Raw genomic sequence first — 26393 nt, forward strand, 5'->3', positions numbered from 1 at the left:
AAAATTATGCTCCAGAAACTGGCTCTGTCTTTGTCAGCAAATTATTTAGTACAGGTTTGCTGTAGGAATTATAATAATTCACAAGCCAATACCATACATGATAATATCTCTTAGTAAGCCATGTTTTTTTAAAAAAAATACTCCAAATACATGACAGATTAATCACACTATTGATCCAGGCAAGGGGAGATGAAGGAAAACCAACTTTAATATGAGGTGTACTTTTTCATACAAGGTAACACTCCAGGAAAGAAGGCAACCAACCAAGAGCTGATCTCAGGTTGCCAGGGCAAAAGAAGTTCATGTGGTAAGCTAAATAAAGTCTTCCCAAAGATGTCCATATGGTAACCCTAGGACCTGTGACTGTGTTATCTTATTTGGTAAAATGGACTTCACAGGTGTGATTAAATTAAGAGATGAGATTGTCTGGAAGTACCCAGGTAGACCCCAATACAAGGGGAGAATTTGGAATTAAGGCTGCAGTCCTTGATTTCGGGGTGGATCACTGGGTGCTTGGCACAGTCCATGCTTTTAACCAGATTTGAACAGAAGAAGAATGGCCACTTAGCCAAAGTCGCAGTGAGTGAAGTGGTAGGTTTTGTGTATCACGTGATCACCTAAGTTCTAACCTCAATACAGTGCCAGGTTGGGTTGTACTTCTTGCAAACTCCTTCCCTAGTTGGACTGCAGTGCCTTCCTCTAAGTTGTATTTCTCCGGCACCTGAGTACTGAGCTGTGTCCACATCCTCAGCATATCCACATTTTTTTTATCACGGCCTTTCAGTCACACGTGGTTCTGATGAATTAGGGGCCAGCCGACAGCTACAGTCTCTTGGGGTGAGGCTAGTACAATTCAGGCAAGGTGGGAGCTGCCCCAGCTGTCCTAGCCCAGGCTAAGCCTGGACCAGATTATCTTGGTCTTCTTATGGCGGCACAGTAGTGTGGGAATGGGTGAATTCAGGCAGTGAAGTGCTATCCCACAGAAGTGTGAAAAATGCATCCAAACTCAGATGCTTCTTCCTGCTCTCACAGCACAAACAAGCAAGAAGGGTTGGAGATGAGGATTCTTGGAATAAATAAACCATACTGTCTGCACCCCAGAATGCAGGAAACTTTTGTGCTATTCCAGGAGGAGGAACAAACTTCAGAGGGCCTTAGACTGGAGTGCATGTGTATCAGGATGTTCTCCTTAGAGACCATCATTCACACTAGTCCCTCGAGCAAAGTTTCTATACCTACAGAACTCCATCCTTACCTCCCACACCCAGAGCTGGCCTGGACTAGGGAGGAACACATGTGGTCCCTCCTCTCAACCCCAGTGGTTTTTATTTACTCCTCACACAGACTGTGAAGCATGCAGGACTGGGATTCTCATTATACTGATGAAACGTGTTCAAATGAAACAAATGGCTGGTGTGCAGTGGTTTTGATGCTTAGTCCAGGGCTCTTTCCATTATATTCCAAACTATCCTTTTTATATGCTAATGGGGACAAGTGTGTGGTGACACTTTCCTACGGAATGAAGCAATGCCGTAATTACAAGAGCTTAGGAATTAATAGTACTAAATGGGTTTAATGTTAAATTCTGAAGGAGGTGACCTAGGGTCAGACAGTGACTTTCCAAGTGTCACTGAGTACTGATACTGTCATTGTATAAAAGTTACCCATGACCTCGAGGCACGGTGAATGATTTGAGCATGAGCTCTGACTTTTAGGGCCTAAGATGACAAAATAAAATGTTAAATATACAAATAAAAGTCAGAAGTTTTACACAATTATTTCTGCTCAGGGTGAGAAACCTCATAGTTTATAAGAGGAGAGTGTCTTCCCCCGTTTATTCAAAAATATTTATCAAACATTGTCTTAAGCTGGTTCCCCAGGAAACAGATTCTAGGCAGAGATTTGTGTGAGGGAGGGTTACTGGGGAGTAGTCTTGAGAATAGCCCTGTAAGGGCTTGAGGGAAACAACTGCTCAGGAAGGGTAGAGCTGGGATGAATTTGCCACAGAGGCCTTAGCCAATCCTCCTGGGAGCTCTGGAGTTGGCTTGGCAAGGAACAGAACCTCTGTCTTGCATCAACCAGTTCTAGGATCAGACAGTGAGCCGTAGCAGCTGACACAGCATCTGGGGGAATGGGTGCCTGGTCCTAACGGGGGAATCTGGGCAACATATCACAGCATCCATTACAGACCCCTGCTATGTTCTGGGCCCTGTGCCATGGTCTAAGGATGCAATGTTGAGCAACACATCTCTGTCTTCCAAGTTACCCAGAGGTGCACAGTTAGAGAATCAACAAACCAACAAATGTTTCATAAACCAGGAAATAGAAAATTATCTTATAGCTAGAAAGTGTATTTCAGAAGCTGAAACAACAAAGATGAAAATAAAAAAGGTTGAAAATATTTAGGGTGAAAAGTGAATTTACACTCTGCTGGTGTAAAATTGAAGAAGGAAAAAAAATCCATCCAGGAACAGTTCTAAAGAGACTTGCTATATGAAATGTAACAAAAGCAGTGGGATTACTCTGGTATTCATCTGTAATGTACTGTGGATCCCTTCAGCCCTTCCCAAGAATAGGTGATGGGGCTTTTAGTCTATTTGGGGGCCTACACGTGTTCTTGGTTATTGAAATGGAGGGCTTCCTGTAGGCAGGGGCATGCTGGATGCTGGTCTTCGGTGTTTTCTGCAGACATAGCACCTTGGTGCAATCAGGAAGAGCAGTTTCTTGGTGCCTGGTTAGGTGGAGCAAGGTGGTCCTGATGCTGATTCTGCTTCCATTGTAGCATCAATCCCCTTCTCTACATCTGCTTATCTCTTGTCTTTCTCCACCTGTGGGATCTTTATTTCATCTCATAAAAATGTACTTGGACTTGCCTGTTATCCCAGCCTGCTCCTTATAGCATGATAATGAGCCTTGAGGGCTTATATATTTGAAATGCATAAAACTTTCTCTACCATAAATTTCAGAAAAATCATGTGGGACTTACAAAGCCCAAAATTGCCTTCCTTGTCCTTGGTTTAGCTGTGCTTTAGCTGAGGCAGGAGAGATGGAATTGTGCTAGAGGTTTGGGTCGGGGCAGAGGACCACAACAGAGGTACCTGTTGACAGTTCTAAAATCTCTTCAGGGCTTCAGGTGCTGGCCTTCAAACGAACATCTCACCTGGATGTCCCGCTTGCAACTCCTATCTTTTTTTGCCTCACTTCTACCTATCTAGAGTTTCCTCCTGATTTCTCTATACCAGTTTATGACCTGAGCAAGCAAAAACTCCAAGAGTCTTTCTTTCCCTCAAACTCCCCTTCCTCCCAGCTGACTAATCATCAAGTTCAAGATACTTCCATCTTTTCTGTCACTACCCCAATTCAAGACACTGCTAACAACCTCCTTCCTTGTCCCTGTAGAGCAGAGTAGCTTAACCTCAGCACTACTGACATTTGGGACCTGACAGATAATTGCTGGTTGTGGGGGCTGTCCTGTGCATTGAAGGACGTTTAGCAGCATCCCTGGCCAGCCCCCACTAGATGTCAGTAGCGCTCCTTAGTCGTGACAATCAAATATGTCTCCAGACCAGCACTGTGTTGAGCCATACTGGGACCTGAGGCAGAAGAAAAAGAGTGTGTCCTACATACAGTTATCAAAACGTCCTCTCATGTTTTGAACCAAGTGTAAAAGTTAATGAAAGTTCTATACCAATGTCAAAAAGACTGAATTCACTCTACGCTCATGTGAAATTTGAAGGGCAAAAAAAGACACACACAAACCATTCCAGAGAAGCTTTGCAGGGCCCAGTACAAAATGAAAATACAGGGCCTCTTCTTCAAAAATTATGAAGAATTTCAAGAGAGCGACAGGGGGGCATTAACCCAAGTGTGGGGCCCTTCTAAGCGTGGGGTCCTTCTGAATGCGGGGCCCTGTTTGACAGCATGGGTATCACCTCTGGGAAGCTAGCCCTGAACTCCACGTTGCCCAATCTGCCTGATGGGAAATGTGACTGCTATGTGGGCCTTGGGAACCTTAAGCTGATTAGAAACAACTGTTCCTGTTGCGCAATAACAGAGTCCTGAAACAAACAAACAACAGCGTGCATTTTTGGCATTAATTTTGATTTTTGAAAATCTTGCATTAAACATTATTTATCTTGCTTGCTGAGGATTTTTGCACTGTCTTAAGTTTTGCCCCCAAGGTGAGTTCCTCCCCAATCTGAGCCCCACTCCAGACTTTGTCACATGTTCCCTGTGCTGGCTTAGAGAAGTGGTTCTCAAACTTTGGCCTATATGACAATTACCTGGAGGGCTTGTTAAAACAGACTTGTGGGCCCCATTCCCAGAATTTCCGATTCAGTAGATCTGGGACGGGGCCGGAGAATCTGCATTTCTAGGGCTCTAGGTAAGGCTAAATAAAACTGCTGGTCCAGAGCACATTGAGAACCACTGCTCTAGAACCATGTTGTGCCAGTGAGAATGATAGGTCCAAAACACAAGGTAATTCTCTGCTTAAAACTCTTCCCATGGAATACAATAGATGCTCCTTGGCATGGCATACATGACTCCGGTTGTCCCCTCCCTCTCATGTCCCCCACAGGATGCTCGAATAATATGGGACTGGAAATCCTCTAGATTGAGTTAAGTGCCTTTGCTTTGTCCTCCCATTACACATTGAGCATACCTCTCTGTTAGCATTCAACTTTGTATTGAAATGATCTGTTTTGTGACTCCCCACATCAGGTGGCAGGATCTTGGGAGACTAGGATTATCTTAACTCCTCTAGTCCCTGTTACAGTCTGTGGCAAACAAGTGCTCCAATAGCAGCTAATAAACTGAGCTGAATTGACCTGAATGCCATTCTGTTATACTGTAGGAAAACCACAGAGAAAAAAGAATACCACCTCAAGTAACAGCTAGAGATATAAATGCATAGCTGAGTCTCAAGAATCTTGAGGTTTAAGGATCTGGCAGACACTTTCTAATTGTCTGTAAGAATCAAATGATTTTTTATGAAGAATTAACCCTTAATGTGTTATTGGTGACCTCTAGGTCTTATTGAAAGCAATAGTCATGTAAGCTGTGAAAGAAAACAGCTTAAAAATAAATGTGAAGTATTAGTTAGAAACAGTAAGAAATGCAGTCAGAAAGAAAGAATAACAGTAGAATAGAATGGTCTAGAATGACACAGATAGGAAAAAACACACGAGAAAAATTCTTAAATTCAGAGAAAAAGTGTTTTTTTCCACTGAAAAGTTATTTTTATATTAAAATTCTTCAATAATATCTATTATATTGGAAAAGTTTCAGGAAATAAGTTGGCTTTATTACTTTAAAATAGACTTGAAGAATCACTTTATAATAAACAGAAAAGAGTAACACTAAACTTCAAAGTACAGAGCTACCATATGAATCTATTTAACTGAAATTTGTTTGGATAGTTGGCTTCTGATGTCATGGAAAAGATGAAATTCACAATCCCTCAAAGGAGGGAGTGAGCTGTGATCTGCCATGGAAAATGTTAGATGTCTCTCAGGACAAAGCAAACCAAAATTCTGACCCATCAAACTTAAAGAAAGGACGCTACATGGCAGTACTTCAAATTCCAATATCTCTGAGAAGAAAAATGTATTTGTAGAGAGTCCAAGATACTGATTTTCACCATACATCTTTGATATTTTCCACACGTTTTTATTTTAAATTTATTTTTCATTGATGGTGGGGGTGGGTGGGGGCGGGCATTGATTTGTTGTTCCACTTATTTATGCATTCATTGGTTGCTTCTTGTATGTGTCCTGACAGAAGATGGAATCCACAACCTTGACCTGTCTGGGTGACCAACTGTGCTACCTGGTCACAGGCACACTTTTTAAATACACACATTCTTGTTAGGGAAATTTGAATGTAACCTACCTCATTTGAAATTGTGACTGTACATTTATGGAGTAAATTATTGCTAAGTACAAAATTCCTACTTCAAGGAAAGACTTGCTTCCCAAGCTACTTGGAATTTAGTAACTAGATAGCCTCCAGCTGTTACTCCCATCAGGGTTTCCCTAAACTATTGCCGCGCCCAAGCACATACCCTTCCATCCAATTACTGATAAACTGATGGCATTCTTGGTGTATTTCAGGTCACTGTGGGACAACTCTGACTGGGGTTGCTTATGCTCCAGGCCTCCCATGGCTTTCCCTAAGGCTTCGGGGAGCCAACATCACAGTTCCTTCTCCAACTTTTTCCTACCCTTCAAACAGGCTGAAGTTGGCCCCTAATAAATATCATGCATGCCAAGCCCATCTCAGTTTCTGCTTTCACAGAACTAATTGGAGACAAATATTAATGAGTTTATGAAACGAGACACATTTGTGGTTCCTCATTTCCTTTACTAATCAATTAAGAGCTAGAACACAGGTACATGGATAGAAGGATGGATAGATAGATAAAATAATATACCTACATATCTATATTTATAATAATTTTTACTGTGCAATTATTCTTTTCTTGATGTAGGAGAGCTTTGGGTTTCTCCAAGTAATAGAATTGAGGAATTACATTCAGAAACAAAACTAATTATTCACTCATTCATTCGACAAACATTTAGTGAGAGATTACTCTATGCCAGGCCCTTTGGGTTCCTAGTGCCAAAGGATTCAAAGTGTGTGACAGAGAGTTTCTGTTCTCTAAGAATTCCATCCAGTGTTGAGAAAGAACATTGCTAAGGGCTACAATGGAGGAAACATTGATTATACAATGGGACAAAGAAGGAAGTGATTTACTTTGGCTTAGGTGAGGCAGAAGAAGCCACATAGCAGAAGGTTTTTCAGGATGTAGAGGTGATTAAGTGGTAGACAGGCTGGCATTCCAGCCATTTCCACAGAGGGAACAACACATGCAAAGACTTGAACACATGAAACAAATAAGCACCTTTGGGAAGGGTAAGTCTTTAGGTCTGGCAACATCCTCTCTCGCTGCTCAGCCTTTCCACAGACCATTCTCTTTGCGCGAAACACTCTCCTAATTTTTCATTTAGATTAACTCCTTGTGCTTTATCTTTGTTAGGACATTACTTCCTTCAGGAAGTCTTCCTTGATTCCCTCAAGACTGGGCTAGATGAGTCTGCTGTACAGTCCCACAGTATTTAGTACTTTTGCCCATCACAGCACTTAATACACCGTGTTTTAATTACCAACTTACTTGTCACTTTCACTCTGTGAGACTGTAACCTCCCTGAAGGCAGATATTAGTAATTGTTCATCACCAGATCTCAACATAGTAACTGAAAGATAAAAGGCACTGTCTGTTGAATGAATAAATAAATGCTAAGTACAATGGAGTTAGGAAGGTATATTTTATTTTTTTACTAAACACTTATTCAGTGCCCATCATGTGCTAGACATTTATAGGCACTGGAAATAACAGGAAAGAACATCACGAAGAACTTAATGGGGTCTGAGTTCTACTGGTAAAAGACATGCAATAGACAAACTGCTATAATGAAATATAAAACAAGATGGGGGAGGAGAAGTTTATTATTTAATATAGGGTGGTCTGGGAACACCTGGCTCATAAGACTCTATTTAAGCAAATTCCCAAAGGGAATGAATGAACTATAAATACATGGCAAATAGGATATACAATGGAAACATCATCAACAGTACTTCTTAAAATTATCCTGCTGGTGTTTATTCTATATCATGGCTAATTTCTCTTAGCTATGTGGTTAAAGTCCCAGAGAATTTTTTTGAGTTCTCCCTTTTATTGTGGCTATCTTTCTACATTCTAAGCAAAACATCTCAAGGTTCTCTATCTCACAGACCATTTTATAAGAGCTCTTGTAATAGTCAGGAAATCTCTTTATTGTTAAAACATTTTGAAATCATAGACTAACCCAAACAATACATAACATCAAGACAAATATTTTATCTTTTGTTGGCTGGCAGGTCTGGGCAAGAGCAATTAAGATGGCTACCTGAACTTAATTTAATTTCCGTGAGAAGCTTGCATTTTAAGGGTAAAGTTAAGACTGTGATAGCCTAGGCAGCTCAGCAATTTTTGGTTTTTCTTTTTAAGTAAGAAGCATTATAAAATTAATGTAAATCAGAGATATTCAAGGGAATCTCACAAGGTCTGTAAGGGACATGGAGAGTTCCCTGAAAGGGGTCAAGTAATCACAGGGTTCTCTTTTTTCAAGCAAAGGAAGAGTGGCTGTGTTACAGTTGCTGTGGTGTGGGAAGGGCAATACAACAATATTTTATAAAGATTAGGTGACTAGCTGAAAAGTGATGAGCCCATCTTACCAAGAGAAGAGTTTATCTAGCCAGGGAACCATCAAGTATAGAAGAGACCTTAAAAATAAAATCGATTGATGTTTTTACACACTTTACTATTGCTGTCACACTTTCAGACAGGGCAGCTCTATTTTGTCTATGCAATGAAATGCTGAAAAAAGCAATAAGCCTCTGAAGATTACTGTGTATTTAAATTATTACTACTGTATCACTAGTGCTAGTGTTTATTCAGACTTTTTGTGAACAAGAAGTGAAATTTGAATTGTGAGTGTAGGACTCTGGAAAACACATTTTGATGGACAGTTATTGTACCAGGCTTTGTGTTTGTGTTTGTACTGTACCAAGCATGTGTATCTTCTTTAAACTTGAAAAACACAATTATAGAAAGATACTTGTATTTAAGAAAGATATTTTACTTAAATATAATGCCTAAGAAGACAAACTCTCTTTTTATTTTCAGATGTCTTTTTATTTTTTAATCCTAAATTTGTTAAATGAAAGAACTCTCATATAGGTTTTAAGTTAATTAAAATTTGAAAAATTTTGGACAAACTTAATTATTCTCATTTATCTTTCTTTTATAGGGTTATGAAGCAACTCTTTATATTACCTACACTCATTTTAGAAAACTGCAAGATATTTCAGGTATAAAAGACACCTTAACAGTTTTAATATTCTGAATTGAGGCTGAATCTAGGAATGGCAACATCAAGAATAATTAAAGGAGACAGATTCGTAAATATCTAAAACACAGCAATAAGCAACAATGGTTGCTAGAAATTTAACTTTTTCCAAAGTAACAATTCAAAAATGACTTAAGACTATGTCAACAAACACTGATAATTAGCTGAATATTTTGTGACCTCAACTGATCTGAACATAAAATAGCTAATTTATTTTATAGAAAAAAAAATCCAAATTCTGATTTTACTCCTTCGGTCTATGGCCATACCACCTAGAACGTGCCTGATCTTGTCTGATCTTGGAAGCTAATTTTACTCCTTTGGTATATTATTCATGTAACAATTTGCAGTAAAGGACTTACTGATATACCTTTATATGTATTCATTCCCAGATACATATACAAGTATATAAACATACAAATAAGTATTAATTTGAAGCTTTTAACTATAGCTTTAAAAATATAAATAACTTAGTAATAAATAAAATAATGTATATATCATAGTAAATTTACTATCTGAATAAACTATAACTTTCTTAATAGAAAACAGAAAATTGCATGCATTACCATTGTATATATATTTGTATTTTAAAAATATTATTGTATCTAATGTAATTAAACATTATATTAATTGCCACATTTAACCAAAGTAACCAATTTTTCTTTTTTTCAGACACGAAAGAGAACTAGAGGATTAAAAACCAAAATCTGTTTACTATTTTTCTCCTTCAGCACTTCTTTCAGACAATTTTAACAAATTTGAGGAAGCAAAAATAAGTAATTAAATTGTGTGTGTGTGTGTGTATAATATCATCCAAATGTATTTGCATGTTTTGTTTATCTATTGTCAATTTAAGCAATAAAGTGTAACTTAAAATTATGTTTGGTGACCAAGGTTTTGTATTTGTTCCTTTTTTAAAAAACTGTCCATGCATTCAAAGATTATTTATTAATTAATTTAATCATTTGTCTAAACTTTTAAAATTAAAGATCTGGAAATTACTGTAATTTAGTTGACACATCAAATCCTTGTGATTTGTAGCATTGTAAGAACTGCACAAAATTAAACCCTTTGAACAGACAATTATTATCCATTTAGTTGAATACAACTTAACACATATAATTTTTTACTTAAAGCAAGTTATGAAAACAGTGGTAATTTATTTAATTCCTAAAACCAGTGTAGGATATTAAAGAAGTTTGAATCACAAGAAATTTAACCCTGGTCTTGAACAGCTTAACTATTGCACTGACATTATTTTTATATGGTATACTTATTTTTAAATATTCTCAATCATGTCAAAACTTCTTTTATCTTAAAATTAAAGGCTTTTCTTCTTATCTCATACACAGGCTTTTATATAAATATACTTTTAATGTTAACAAGAAGAAATACAGTTTAATAATTTTTTTCTTTCTTTTACATATTATTGGCTGTTTATCTGGACTATATTCTTAGAGTGAGCATATAACAACTGAATGCTTCTTTAAAATTAATCTCTAAAGGTTTTCAAAAGAAGGAAAAGAAACAAAAAAATATGTGAGAGAGCCAGCTTCAGACAAATATGAAATTGTTTTTGTATAAAGCTAATTATATTCTCTCATCGAGGAAGGAGAAGAAAATTTGAATATAGAAAAGTACACTTCACATTTATACACTCAAAAGAGAGTGGCATGCAGTTGGTTTTGACAGAACTTGAATGCTTTAAAATTTTATCAATCCATCAGTTGAAACGTTAGGTTTCAGCCATCCCCAAAGTACCAAAACCAAGGAGGGGATGTTTCTTAAGTTTAACAAAATATCCCTCTCTTTTGGACAAACAACTCCTTAAGAAGTTTTCTTCTTCCTCTCCTTCCTATTCTTTGTTCTGAGGGACTTCTTGAATATAAAACCTTGTTCATGTCAAGATTTCCCCCAAATGGCCACTGCTTTCCAAACAGGCCCAGGTCATACTGTGCCAGTCAGAGAATTAAGTGTACAAGTTAGCATATGAACAGAAAACATGAAGGGAGTAGGTGTTTGGCCTAGAAGAGGTTCAGTTTCAGGGTGGGAACCCCCTTGAGAACACAGTGGTCTATTAGAATGGTGCTTGGTTAACTCTGTGTCTCCAGAGCTTGGCCAAAGGCCAGTCGTCTTTAATGCAGACCTGAACAGAATCTCCGGATTTGGTGCAGATGAAATTAAACAGAGCGGTTTTCAGGAAACAATGACAAGACTGAGAGAGAAGTCTTTATAAGATTTGTAAAGGTGACCAAAGGAAAATGCATTCAAATTTTTCAAGCTGGTCCGTGGAGACCTTTGAACTCCTTAGCTCTGGAGACTTGCTCAAAGATGAACTTATTAGACCTTTACCTACAAATATGAAATTGTTTTTATACAAAGCCATTTATGTTCCTTCTGCAAAGAGAGGGAAGAAAATTTAAACCCTCTCCTTACCATTTTCCTCTTAAAGACAAACAATACTCACAACACTTGTCAAGCAGAAGCAGTTGTTGGCGAGAAAATAAGTTACCTATGGAAAAATACAAAACTAGCTAAGTTAAAAAAAAAATTCCAAGGGAACTTATTCCTATGAAAACAAAATAAACCTAAGACTGAAGGGCTTCAGTAAAATATCAGAGCTCAATTTAGGATGACACAGGGTTCTCAGATGTGTACAGGATTCCTGAACTGAGGGTCCTGTCCTAGGTGGTGAGGGCTTCAGCTGCTTCTAGTTGGAAGATCTATTTTTGTCAATTCCCTCCGAAGACTACCAGTAACACGCTTACAATTGAAAAGTCAGAATTATTGCTTATAGCGGCTAAGATGGACACGCACTATGGGGAACCATGAGGTCCTAGTAACTGTGTGTAAAAAGGACTTTAATAAAGCACATGAAGCAAAAGAGACAGGGAAAGTGAATATGGGCAAACTCTACATGGGTTTTCAATGTCCTATTCTTATTCTTGCAACTTTCCTTTGTTTGGAAGTACGTATTTCTAAAAGACTGTGGCCCAACCTAGTTCTGTAGCTGGGGAGAATTATAGCACACCCAAGATTTCTGAGATTTCTCTAGATTCACCCAGTGTTCACCTCTGCCTCTGGGCTCCTGTTATTCTGTTTTCTTTCTGCCCTAAGTGTCAACACGGGTGTGATGTGGTCCCATCTGCTTACTTACAAAAAGCATTTGCATGTCAAGACGTTACAGAAGATTTGGGGGTCCAGGAAGGAGCCTCATCGTGCACCACAGAGCAAACCACCTCAAATTACACTTTAGATTTTCTGTTTTTAAAAAGCCTTTGGTCACACCACCAATTGAGATTTCTCATTGCCTCCTCACCCTATGCCATGCCAGCTCTCTGCCATCCTGCTGTCTTCCTCTGCCTTCTTGGTCCCTCTCTTCTCTCTGTCTTAGAAATGAACCAAATTCTTCCCATTTTCTTCTGCTCAGCAGCTTCATCATTCTTTTATTCTATGGGTTCCTGCTAATACCAAAAGCATCTTACGTGGCTCTTTCAATGACTCATATCCTAAGATTATAAAAATTTCACCACTACCCAAAACTTACTTTCCAAGACTTGGTGCCCATCTATGCAAAGACAGACAGGAAACAGCCTCCAGCTGTCAATTCTTTCAGAGTCTGCCTCAAATGCAGAGAAGTTTGCTCAAGGTCATGCCCAGCCCTCAATGGCAGCTGTTAGAATCGGACAGTCAGCTCATGCCAAACCTTTCCAGCTGGGCAAGTTGGCTCAGTCCCCCTCATGGACACCCTCCTCACTCATTCATTCACTCATGCAGGGTAGTGTCTCTTGTCCTTGGCTCCAGCAGTTGGCCCCACCCCCGCATCAAAAATAAAGTAACAGTTCCTTCTGATTAACCAAATCTTTCCCCAGCTCAACCCCTGCCTCCTCACTGAGTATTTTATGCTCGTTACCATCCTGTTGATCTCCACTTTCTCCAAAGTCTTTTGAAGATATAATTCCATTTTACAATTATTATACAGCACAAAATAATGTCCTCATGATGTGTCTTTTCTCTAATTGTCAGTTGGAGGGGATATTGTAGGCAGTTTGGCTATGCTTTTTGTTTCTTTGCTTCTAGCTTAAGCTGCCCCTCTATGCAATATGAAAACAAAGAGGGAAGATCTTTAGTTATTAGCTGTAATAAGGATCTGTACCAGAATGGCTGCCTCTGCCTGGTAGGTACTTACTAACACAATAAGCCATCCATTCACATTTGATGCTTTTTAAATACTATCTGTGTCACTTATTTCCTGCACGACTTTCATGTGAGTGTTTAGTTTTTTTTAAAACTTCATGGGTCCTGACCAAGCCATTACTGACTACCCCTCAGTCTGCTTCAATGGTTCTTCTCATTTGTCTTAAAACAAGTGATCCATGAAGCTTTACACCCCCACTTTTCTTTTTCCTCTATACACATTTGTTCTCTCTTTTTGGTCTTTACTGACACACATTAAACTCACACCTTCATCAGGCTTGGCTCTGGCCTTGCCCCACCTTTGAGCTGCTACCCACACCCGTCTATGGTAGTGAGGACTCAGCTCACCTAGTAAGATGAGGTTAGGTTGAAGACATTTCTGCCTTTACTGCAGACCTTAAGGATTGAGCAGGCCATTATACCCTGAACCCTGGGGACACACAAGGCAGGTCATGTCCCTGGTCTACTCCAAATAAAAGGGCCAGGTTGCTTGTTTGTGCCCAGAGTTTGCTGCTCTCCTGGGTTGCAGGAAAACATCTTGGTGTGCCCAGGCCTATACCCTTGGCTTGCATTGCTGTCAGCTGATGAGGGTTTGTTTCTGCCAACATATTTCTTTTCTCCAGTCTTCTCCTTGTCTTTGATATATTCCCTCAGGTGCTGGGGCTTCTCCTTTTTGAACTAGGGTTTTCACTCTGCTCCAGAAGCCACATGCTCATTCTGGTGGGGTCAGTGTTTCCCCCTCCCTTATTTCTTTTAGGATTTTATGTGCAGTTGGATTTAAAAGTCAGACACTTCTTCCCTAGTGTTTATCCAGCTCCCTTATCCCTGATACCTGCAACCTCTCTGTCCTTGTTTCTAGTATGTCAAGTGGCTTTGTGGTCAACAATCATTTTACAGTTTACAAAAATCTCTCTACTACGGAGATTACCTTTAAATATATACCCAAACCCAGACCTTTCCCCCCAATTTGGCCAATTTTTCTGCTGGATCTCTCCTCCTGGATACTTTACTGGTATCTCAGGTTGAGCTTAGCACACCCAAGCCAGATCTCATTCTTCTTCCCATTAACTAATTCCTTCTTTTCCTTGCTTTTCTATGTAACTTAACTGACATCATCATTTCCCAGTCATACAAAGACCTTCATGTTCTCCCCTTCCAAATAGTTGTTAGATCTTGTAGATTTAATTACTTGAAAGGGGTTGAGCTGCAGCATAGAGTAGAGATTACTGTGAAGCCAGAATTCCCAGCTCTACTACTTGATGTCTATGTAACCTTGGGACAGCTATGTAACCTCTCGGTGCCTCAGTTGCCCCATCTGTCAGATGGGAATAATAATTGCATGTATGTCACAAGGTTGTCATGAGATAATATACACTAAAGCATTCGGAGCAGTGCCCAATGCATTGTACGTGCCCAGTTGTTTACTCTTTGTATCTATTGCGCCTAGAGTCTTTTAATTCTCACCATGACCTCCATTTCATTTTCATTATGAACATCCCAGTTCAGACCTTCACTGAAGTACTTCCTTAGCCTACTCACTGTTCTTCCCTCTCCTAGCTAGTCTTTCCACCATGCTCAATAGAGCTTCCTGAAGCACAGTTTTGACCACACATTGCTTTTGTCCATCACCACCAGTCCCCAGCTACCACCGTCTCCCACTAGGAAGACTGAAATAGTTCCCCAACTGCTCACACGGAACCCACTTTTGCTCTTTTCGAATCCACTCTCTGCCCTCCTGCCACACCTGATCTTGCCATGTCCCTATTTAAAACACTTCAGTGGATTCCCAGTGCTCTTGGAATAACTTAGTCACAGGCTTGCTCCTCAAAGTGTGTCCTTGGAACTTGTTAGAAATACAGACTCTTGATTTGCATCCCAAGCCTGTTGAGTCTGAATTTGCATTTTAACAAGATCCCCACTGTGGTTTTAAAAGCCCTGTTCTTCAAGGTCCCAGAGTCCAGCCCTCTTTCTTCCGGCAGCTGTGTCCTGTTACTCTCTTCTGCTGTTTCTTGTGTTCCTGCCTCATAGGCTTCCATTCCGTCCCTCCAATGTCTCAGGCTCCTCCTCCTCGCAGGGCCTGGTACCTGCTGTTTCCATAACCTGGGATACTCTTCCCGTTATCTCTTTGCTTTTGCCTGGCCAGGTCCTTCAGACCTCAGCTCAACTCTTCTTTTTTTCCGCTCAGAGAAGGCCTTCCTGCCTCCTAGGACTGGGCTAAATCCTTCTCTTTTTCAGTTGCACAGCACCTTGTGCTTTTCCTTCAAAACATCTAATGCAACTTGTAATTATATGCAGGGGCGGGCAAAAACAGGTTTACAGTGGTTTGTATGTAAAAAGACATGTTGGTTATGATTATTGCGATAGCTTTTTTAACTCAAAAGACTGTCCCAATGGTACAGCGCACTTAGGTACAATCTCATAATTGCTCAATTTGCTGGTCTTCATTATTTACACATTTTTGTGGTCTTTGAAAGTCAGTAAACAAACCCGCTTGGGTTTGCCCCATCGCCTTCTGAGGTGGTGGAATTCAAACCTACTTTTTCCCACTCCTGTGTTTAATTGTGTGGGTAGTTAATGAATGTGCATATTTCCCTCTGGACCACCGCTCCATGAAGACAGAAACCATGTCTGTAGTGCTCATTTTGTATTTCTCAGAACCTAGAACAGTGCCTAGACTATTATAAGTACCTTATAAAATATATATCTTTCGCCACCTTTGTTCACTCACTTAACAAACATTTATTGAGTACCTACCACATGTCAGACACAGTGCTCTATGCTGGATGTACAGTAAAGAGGAAAAACAGACAGTTTCTACCTCATTACAATCTAGTGTGTGTGTGGGGGGGGGAGGTGAGGAACAGGCAACCAAATAATCAGAAATAAATATAATATTACAATTGAGGTAAATGCTACAGAACAGAGGTACATAGCATTTACATTCATGAAGGCTGGTCAGAGATAGTTTTCAACTGCTGCTGCTAAAAATAAAAGAACATAAAATTCAGCGTGTATTTTTTTTTAAATACCTTTATTGGGATATTTCATATAACATACAATTCACTCATTTAAACTGCACCTGTCAATGGCCTGTATTATAATTATGTAATCATCACCACAAGTTTTAGAATGTTTTCCTTTCCCCCAAAGAAACTCTTCTCACATTACCCATCACTCCTATCCTTCCCTTTTCCTCATAACCACTAATCTACTTTTTGTCTCTATAAATGTGCTTTTCTGGACATTTCATATAAATGGCACGGTACAAAATGTGATCTTTTATGACTGGCTCCTTTCACTTAGCATAATACTTTTGAGGTGTGTCCGTGTTGTAGCATTTATCAGCACTTCATTTGTTTTTATTGCTAAATAATATTCCTTTGTACTATGTATTTTTCTTAGCACAGCCAGAAACAGGATGTCATTCCACTGTATTCTCCACAGCCAAACAAATTCAATTTGTCATGTTTCTAGAAAAAGGTGACAGTAAGTAAATGCTGGCTGAGCCTTGCATGTGTGGTAGCAGTGTTTAGAAAGCTTCTTTCATGACTGACTTTATTCACTCAGCTCTCTTAGTCTATTTAGCATTCTGACTCACAAACGGAAGTGATGCTATTTTGGCATTCTTTTTCTCTTTCTCCTGCTCTTAGTTCTTTGCTCCCTACTGACTTGCTGTGTTAAATTATGCAAGTTCCTTAAACTCTGTTTACTTAACTCCTCTGTGCTCTGTAAAATAAGCCCCGTCCAGCCTGCTTGTTTGCCAAAGCTGTTTGGAGACAATTTTTCATATGATATGCATCATCAGCTCCCACAGAAGGCAAAAGGAATTTGATGTGTGGGGGTAGTCTGGGATCCTATCCAAAATTAGTGCTCATCTGGAAGAAATATGGAAGCCTGATACTCACTTACTGGTGTTTTAATCTTATTTACTTATTGCCTTCCTTGTAAGGAACTCTGTAAATATCTTTATCTCTTTTGTGCTTTCTTCTATATAAGGTTAGATGAGTTTTAGGGAACAAAACAAAACAAAACAAAAATGATTGTAGTGGAAAAAGCCGCTGAAACCCTCTGTTGGCCAACTGTGAACTAAAGACCTAGCTTTGTGAACCTGGGAAAAAATTATCCATAACATTCAGAATCACCTCTCTCTCTCTCTCTCTCTCTCTCTCTCTCTCTCTCTCTCTCTCTCTCTCTCTCTCTCTCTCTCTCTCTCTCTCTCTCTCTTTCTCTCTCTCTCCAGGCTCCATCTTGGAAAATAAAATCTAATTACACTAAAATTATCACCATCTACTTGTCACTTATCTGTGCTGAGCACTCAGGAGGATGCAAAAGAAAGAACAGATTTCTAATTTCAAAGGGCTCAAGGTCTAATGGGGAGATCAAAGGCACTACACAAGGCAGTTTGAGCTAAGTGCCAAGAGGAGTAAAAACCTAAATGCTCAGGGAGCAGAAACAAGAGACGTGGCAGGGCGGCAAGCATAACTGATGGAGGTGATTTGCACAGGGTCTTAGAAGGGGATAGTTAGAACTTTTTAAGAGCAACATAGGAAGTAGTAGGTAAATGTTCCAAAGGGTGTTCCTGGGGTGGGGAGGTACATAGCAACAGTCTTAGATGTGTGAAAAATAAAGCTGAAAAAGTAGGCTAGAGGCCTTGAATACTAGACCAGGGAATCTGTTCATGATCACTTAAGCAAAAGGACATCAATGAAGGTCTTTGGCAGGATGTACTTTAAAACTTTAGGACAGTTAACCTGGCAAGAAGGTGACGGATGGATTGGCAAGAGGAGAGACTGCAGGCTGGGAGATCAAACAGGCGGGTGCGGAGTCGAGGCAGAAGCAATGGAAAAGAGGTGGCCTCTACAACAGGCTCTGAGCTCCAGGTGTGGCGAAGGTTAGCGGCAGACACTCCTGGACAAAACTCCCTCCCGCTCTAGGGACTGGGAGGAGACAAAGTTATAGCCACAACTCCAGGTGACGTTGGCGCTCAGATGCGACCTCCGATTGGCTACTCCTGCCGCCAGTCCTGGCAGGAGGCTGTGTCCTGCCGGGCTCGGTGTGAGGCGGCCGCCGGCTGAGAGCCCCAGGAGTCCCAGGAGCCCCGGGAGCCCTGCACCAGGCGCGGCTGGCACTTCGGGTGCAGCTGCCGGGATCCATAGCAGAGGTAGGCTGATGGAGGCTAAGGAGAGACTTCGGTGCCTCGGATGCCCGGGTATCCCCGCCCCCTCGAGAGCGCTCGGTCCCGGGGGGCTCGCTGGGCGGAGGATGGGGGCGACGGGTGGAGCCGGCGGGCGGGGACCCCAAGGATGGAACGCGCTGGCGCAGGACTCGCTTTCGCGCCTCCCGCCGCAGCCTTCCGACGTCGCCCCCAACCCGCCGGCGGGACTGGGGTCTCATCTGGGGGCGGTGGCCAGCGGCTCCTTGCCCCACGCTCCCCGTGACATTTTGTTTGAAAAAGCGGGGCCCGGGTTTGTGGCGCGGAGCGGGCGCTCATGGGGGCGCACCCCGGAGCCTCGCGTTCAGGCCGAGCGCCCCACGCAGTTAGGGATGCTGCGGCTCGGCCTCGGCTTCACGGGAGCCCCACTGCGATCTAGGGGACGAAACTTTTCAAAACTTTAAGAACCGTTTTCTACACCTCGAGTTGCCGGAGTATCAAAATGCCCTTAGGGGACCTACCATGAAACCGCTCTGTCCTCGAAGTTACTACACCACTTACGAAAAGACGGAACATTTGAACCATAGATTTTGATGCGCGAAACGCAGTGGGAAGAGAAGTTAAACCATTTACGCCGTAAAAGGTCTAGTGCTGTGCTACCTGCAGGTCACTACTTTCTTTGTGAAAATGCCCGTAGCAAGCCTCGATCGCACAGCGCTGTGTGTCCCCCAGGAGCAGTGGAGTGAAGAGCGTGGTTGTTCTGGGCAGTGCCACCGGCGGGCACAGGCTTTGCCCAAGTGGGGCTGGGTGGTGGGCGGGAGGTTCCTTAAACCAGGCATGCCTCAGTGTGGTCAAGAAAGACATCTTTTCTGCTTTAGGGGGAAAACATACACACACACACACACACACACACACACACACACGGCACAAGACATCTTTTCTGCTTTAGGGGGAAAACACACACACACACACACACACACACACACACACACACACACACACACGGCACACACTTACCTGGCCACGTTAAGCCGTTTAACCTAAAAGGAGAAAATTATAGAATATGGGTGGCTACTCTGAGCTTCATCAGGATAGCCTAAGTAGATGAATTCGTTCTTTTCTTTTTCTTTCCCTTTTGGGATTTGGAAGAGAAACAGGAAGTCAAAGATTCAGAGAAAAGAGCTTTCACTCCACAATTGTAAACAGTTAATTTTGTGTCAGTAAATATTTCCAAAACTCATTGGGGGCATTTGGAAAACCAAGTCATTTTCCTGTGCACTGTAGTGAAGAGAGATTACTTTCAAATGCAGAATCTAGTAATGATTTTTATTTAACAAGTGGGTATAGCTCCCAAAGCTATATAATTAGTTTTATAAAATTAGTGGTAATAGAAAAGGAAGGTAGATATTGTTCAAAATTAAAATCTAACTCAAGATGATGCATGAACACAGCAGTTACTTTATACTAACTGAAATTACAGAATGAAATGAGGAAAACAGGTATCTAGACCTCAGGGCAGACCATTAACCAACCAATCTAGTTTTGAATTAAAAAAAAAAAAAAGATCCTATTGATAGGGAATGCAGATATTAAGTGCCAATAATATTTTAAGGTTTTGCTACTTTCACTCTAAATAGGTAATTAACATAACCAAAGAAATGAATAGGCATGTTTAACTTAGAATTTATATATTGTGTCATTTTCATAGCAACATACTTATAAAGATATATGTCTGATTCTTATCATATTTGAGGTTAAGAATTATCTCTAAATTATTTGAGTTAATGGTAGAATTCTTTTTTTTTAATGTTTTCTATTGATTTTTTTTTTAGAGAGAAAGAGGGAGGGAGGAAGAGAGAAACATTGATTTATTGTTTCACTTATTTATGCATTCATTGGTTGCTGCTTATATTTGCCCTGACTAGAGATTGAACCCACATGTTGGTGTATCTGGACGATAATCTAATCTACTGAGTTACCTGGCTAGGGTCAATGATGGAATTCTTGACAGGGATAACTACAAACAATGGATCATTCGATTTGTAAATGTTGACCTAAAAAATATCCACTTAAATTGTTACGTTTTCTTTACTCATTTGTAAATATATACTTATTAAAAGTTGATGTATAAGTCACAAACCATTTAATTTGCCCTTTTAAAGTATAAAATTTTCAGTGGTTTTTAGTAAATTCACAAGGCCGTGAAACCATTAACACTGTGTACTTCTAGATTATTTTTATCACTCCAAATAGAAACCCAAAACGGATCACTATTTCCTTCTCTTCACAGCCTTTGGCAACCACCAACCAATTTTCTGTCTTTTTGGACTTACCTATTTCATATAAATGGAATCACACAATATGTGACCTCTTATGTCTGGCTTCTTTCACCTGGAACTTAAGTTAATGTTTTCAAGGTTTACCCACTGTAGCACAGATTCATCTGATGATGGACATTTGGATTATTTCCACTTTTTGGCTATTCGAATAATGCTGCTACAAACATTTGTGTACAAGTTTTGGTGTGGATTTATGTATTCAGTTCTCTCAGGTATGCGCTCATATACTTAGAGTCTCAGTGTGATATGGTAACTTTATGTTAAAACTTTTGAGGAACCATTAAAACTATTTTTCAAAGAGCTGTACCATTTTTACGTTCCCAGTAGCACTGTATGAGAGTTCCTATTTCTCTACATTCTCACCAACACTGTTATTACATGTCTTTTTAAAATTATTATAACCATCCTATTTGGTGTATTGTGGTATTATTGTGATTTTGACTTGCATTTTCCCTTATAGCTAAAGATGTTAAGCATCTTTTCAAGTGGTTATTGGCCATTTATATATATTCTTTAGAGAAATGTTTATGTAAATCCTTTACCTACTTTTTAGTGTTTTTTTTTTACTTTGTTAAAAATTGTTTTTCTATTACAGTTGTCCCATTTTTTTCCCATTGCTTCTCTTCACCCAGCCCACCCCTTCTCCCACAGTCATTCCCCACCCCATTGTCCATGTCCATGTGTTCTTTGACTAGACCCTTCCCCTACTTACCCCCCTTCTCTCTCTCCCTCCTCCCCCCTGATAACTGTTATTCTGTTCCTTGTTTGATTTTGTTCATTTGTTTGTGTTGTTCATTAGTCTCCTGTATCAGGTGATATCATATGGTATTTTTCTTTCATTGCCTGGCTTATTTCGCTAAGCATAACTCTTTCTAGTTCCATCCATGTTGTTGCAAATGGCAGGAGTTCCTTCTTTCTTTCTGCTGCATAGTATTCCATTGTGTGAATGTACCACAGTTTTTTGAGCCACTCATCCACTGATGGACGCTTAGGCTGTTTCCAGCACTTGGCTATTATAAGCAGCACTGCTATGAACATAGGGGTGCATAAGTTTTTTTGAATTGGGGTTTCAGGATTCTTCAGGTATAATCCTAGCAGCGGAATCACTGGTTCAAAAGGCAGTTCCACTTTTAGGTTTTGAGGTAATCTTTTTAGTTATTTTTGTTGTTGAGTTGTAAGAGTCCTTTGTATATTCAGAGTACAGATTTGCAAATATTTCTTCTACTTCTTTGGGTTCTCTTTCACTTTCTCGATGGTGTCCTTCGAAGCACAAAAGTTTAAAATTTTTATTAGGTCCAATTTATCTATTTTTCTTTGATTATTTATGCTTTTTACATCATATTTAAGAACTGTTGTCCGTCCAGAGTCACAAGACTTGAGTCTGTTTTCTTCTAAAAGTTTAGAGGTTAGGCCTTTATATTTAGATCTTTGATCCATTTTGAGACCACAACTTTTAAAAGATGATTCTTCACTCATTGAGTGGCCTTGGCACCTTTGTCAAAAATCAATTGATTGTAAATGTGAAGTTTTATTTCCGTATTCTTAATTTTATTCCAAATATCTAATGTCTATTATTATGGCAGTACCACATAGCCATGATTACTGTAGCTTTATAGCAATTTTAGAAATTGAAACACGTGAGTCCTACAGCTTTTCAAAATTGTTTTGGCTATTCTGGGTTCCCTGAATTTCCATATGAATTTTAGGATCAGCTTGTTAATTTCTGCAAAAAATGCAGTTGGAATTTTGATAGGGATTGCACTGAATGGGCATATCCATGTGCACATATTGATAACGTCACAATATTAAGTCTTCCAATCTATGAATGTGGGACATCTCTTTAAATTTCTTTCAATGGTGTTTGGCAGTTTTCAAAGTACAAGCCTTACATTTCAATTGTTAAATTTATTCCTAAGTCTTTAACTCTTTGTGATGCTATTATAAATGAAATATATTCTTGATTTCATGTTTGTATTTTTTCCCTGGCTAGTGTATAGATAAACTAGTTGATTTTTTTTGTATTAATCTGGTATCCTGAATATCTTGAAACTTTGCTGAACTCAAATAGTTTTAATAGTTTTTTTGTGGATTCCTTAGAATTTTCTATGTACAAGAACATGACATCTGAAAATGGAGGTAGTTTTAGTTCTTCCTTTTCAATCTGGATACTTTCTATTTCATTTTGTTGCCCTGGCTAGAACTCCAGTACAATGTCTACGAAAAATGGTGAGAGCGGACATCTTTGTCTTATTTCTGATCTTAGGTGGATCAGTCATTTACCATGTTAGCTGTGGGCTTTTCATAGATGCTCTTTATCAGGTTGAGGAAGTTCTCTTCTATTACTAGTTTGTTGAATGTTTTTTTTTAATCATGAAAAGGTGTTGGATTTTGTTGAAATTTTTTCTGCATCTATCAAAATGATTATGTGGTCCTTGTCTTTCTATTCTTACGGTGCATTACACTGATTGATTTTAATTTGTTAAAAACATGATTTTTTTTTAAGCTATAATAATGTTACAGTAAAAGATAAACAAGTTATTTTAAATGTAGTGCAAAAAGTAACCAACATGAAATAGACTCTTCTTGTTGCTTTAGAAGAGTGTCCCTACATTTCTGTGCAATGATATAAGGATGTCCATTTCAGGACTGCTTTTTATTTTTACTATTTCATCTATATTTCCTTTCCTTTGTCCACGCTAAAGCTAATGAGGAGAGAAATAAAGTAGCAGTAGAATTGAGAAAAGTTTGTGACTAACGAATTACATTATTTACTCCTACATCATTAGAGTAAATATTAATGTGGGTAATGAAAAAGGTCATTAAGGTGAATATCGTTAAGAAAAAAACTCAGGAAAAAATGGGGTGAGGCTTCTATAAAAACAAAAGAAATGAAAAGAGAATGATTTTTAGCTCTACAGTGATGTTTCCCTTAAATTATGGCAAGAATTTAGGAGCATCTGGAGGCTTTGACATGGTCATGGTGCTCTTAATAAAGCTGTAACCTTTGTAGGACAACTTTGTTTATATTTATTTCTAAATTACTAACTGATATAAGTATCTTTTATTTATTGATTTTTAGAGAGAGAGAAACAACAGTTTGTTGTTTCACTTATTTATGTTTTCATTGGTTGCTTTTTGTAGGTGCCCTGACCAGAAATCAAACCCGCAACCTTAGCATAGCAGGACGATGCTCTAACCAACTGAACTACCAGGCCAGGGCCCTGAGCGATATAACTATTAATGAGAAAACTGATTTAAGCATAAAATAATATTTATGGTAGGAAAATAATCCTTTGTGGGTTTAAAAACTTGTATAGATTAGGGGTTATATTACACTAAATATTGGGAAAATAAATTTTGTTAATATGTGAGGGAGACATATTTTTGTAAAACAAAGGAGCAGAATAGTACACCATCAACTGGAGTTCTACCCTTGGTTTCTGAGTGCTTTGCTGTCACTTTTCTTTTTTTAAAATTGTATTTTATTGATTATGCTCTTACAGTTGCCTTGATTTTTCCACTTTTGTCCCCTTTCACCAAGCACACCCCACTCCCTCAGGCAATCCACCCACCATTGTTCATGTCCATGGTACATGTGTATAAATTCTTTGGCTACTCCATTTCCTATATTGTACTTTACATCCCCATGGCCACTCTGTAACTACCCATTTGTACTTAATCCCCTCACCTCTTCACCCATTCCCTCAAACTGCCCCCCATCCCCATTTGGCAACCATTAAAATGCTCTCTGTATTCATGATTCTGTCTCTGTTCTTGTTTGCTTAGTTTGTTTTCTTAGATTCAATTGTTGGTAGATATGTATTTTTGTCATTTTGTTGTTCATAGTTTTGATTTTCTTTTTCTTAAATAAGTCCCTTTAACATTTGATATAATAATGGTTTGGTGATGATGATCTCCTTTTCTTTTTTCTTGTCTCAGAAGCTCTTTATCTGACCTTCCATGCTAAATGATAGCTTTGCTGGGTAGAGCAATCTTGGCTGTAGGTCTCTGCTTCTCATGATTTCAAATATTTCTTGCCAATCCCTTCTAGCCTGCAAAGTTTCTTCTGAGAAATCAGTTAACAGTATTATGGGAACTCTCCTGTAGGTAACTAACTTCTTTTCCTCTTGCTGCTTTTAAGTTTTTCTTTTTACCTTTAACGTTTGGCATTTTAATTATGATGTGTCTTGGAGTGGGCCTTTTTGCATCTATATTATTTAGGACTTTCTATGCTTCCTGGACTTGCATGTCTATTTCCTTCACCAAATTAGGGAAGTTTTCTTTCTTTCTTTTTTCAAATAGATTTCCAATTTTTTGCTTTCTCTTCTCTTTCTGGCACCAATATGATGTTAATGTTGGACCATTTTTTTCTCTTTGTTGTTCTGATTGTTTTTTTCTTCCTTATGTTCCAAATCATTGATTTGATTCTCAGCTTTATCCACTTTACTGTTGTTTGCCTGTAAATTATTCTTTATTTCAATTAGTGTACCCTTTGTTTCTGACTGGATCTTTTTTATGCTGCTGAGGTCCTTGCTAAACTAAGTTCCTTAAGCATTCTTATAACCAGTGTTTTGAATTTGCATCTGATAGATTGCTTATCTCCATTTTGTTTAGCTCCTTTTTTGGAGTTCTGATCTGTTCTTTCATTTGGACCATGTTTCTTTGTCTCCTCAATTTGGCAGCCTCCCTGTATTTGTTTCTATGTATTAGGTAGAGCTGCTTTGACTCTGTGTCTTGGTAGTATGGCCTAATGTAGTAGGTGTTCTGTAGGGTCCAGTGGTACAGCCTTCTCTATCCCCCAAGTTGAACCTTGGTTGCTGTTGGCATGTCAATGGGATGGATTTACGTAGGCCAGTCAGCTGCAAGGACTGGGTGTGACCACTGACCACCCACCTCCACCCTCTGTGGAGGTTCAGTTGTACAGGGATAGGGTGGTGGTGCTCTGGTGTGGTCTGTGGCTGTCCACTGGGTGCATTGGCCTTGGGGTTTCCCTGGTGGTGCAGGACAAGCAGCCCCTACCTGTTTTTCCCTGGGCCATCCTGCCAGAGCTATGAAGCAATTGGAGATAGCCGCTACTTCTGCTGGGTTTGGAGATTCCCAGGAGAAGCCAAGCTGCGAGTCTAGACTGGCTGCTGCTAGGGCTGGGCCTGGGGCTCACTGAGGCCAGCTGTTGCTTGTTTGAGAGGATTTAGGAAGTTGTGGTGTATGAGCCAAGACCAGCCATTCATATGGAAAAGCAGCTTGTTTGGACCGGTAATTTGGGTGGGGCAGAGTCTCTTGGGATCTCCGTGGTTGATCAAACAGTGTTAGCCAGGTTGATGAAGTCTTAGATATGGCACCAGCCTGCCAGCTCCATGGATCTGCAGGAAGAGGGCTCAGAAAAGAGACAATGGCCTCTGCTCACCACAATGACAGCAAATTCAGCCTTTCCCAGAATGCCCTGGTGCCCTTCAAGCTGCCACACTGGCGCTGGAGTTAAGAGGCAGTGAATCTGAGTAGGTGAGTCTGTGTGTGGGTTCTTTAAGAGGAACTGCTTGGGGCTACAGAAGTTTCTTCCACTGAGTCAATCCCTGCTGGATTTTGCAGCCAGGAATTTCGGGGGCTTACCGTCCTGACACTGGAACCCTGAGCTGGCGACCTGGTGTGGGGCTGGGACTCCTCACTCTAGATATATCCCTCCTAAAATTTTATCCAGCACATGCGGGTGTGGGAACAGCCGGTTCTGTGTTTGCGCCCCTCCTACCAGTCTGGGTG

The 26393-nt window shown here is 39.8% G+C and overlaps 1 protein-coding gene across 3 annotated transcripts in view; it reads left to right on the top strand.

The window, feature by feature from the left end:
• The first annotated feature begins 18203 nt into the window (after window positions 1-18203).
• PLEKHH2 (pleckstrin homology, MyTH4 and FERM domain containing H2) overlaps window positions 18204-26393 on the top strand; it is a 97572-nt gene continuing 89382 nt past the window's right edge. For all 3 annotated transcript variants that reach the window (XM_090281218.1, XM_090281219.1, XM_090281220.1), the window contains exon 1: window positions 18204-18309. The gene's annotated coding sequence lies outside the window, so the exon portion shown is untranslated. The remainder of the gene's footprint in view (window positions 18310-26393) is intronic.

This window comes from Furipterus horrens, unplaced genomic scaffold (assembly GCF_987537825.1).
Source record: "Furipterus horrens unplaced genomic scaffold, mFurHor1.1.pri manual_scaffold_6, whole genome shotgun sequence".
NCBI lineage: Eukaryota > Metazoa > Chordata > Mammalia > Chiroptera > Furipteridae > Furipterus > Furipterus horrens.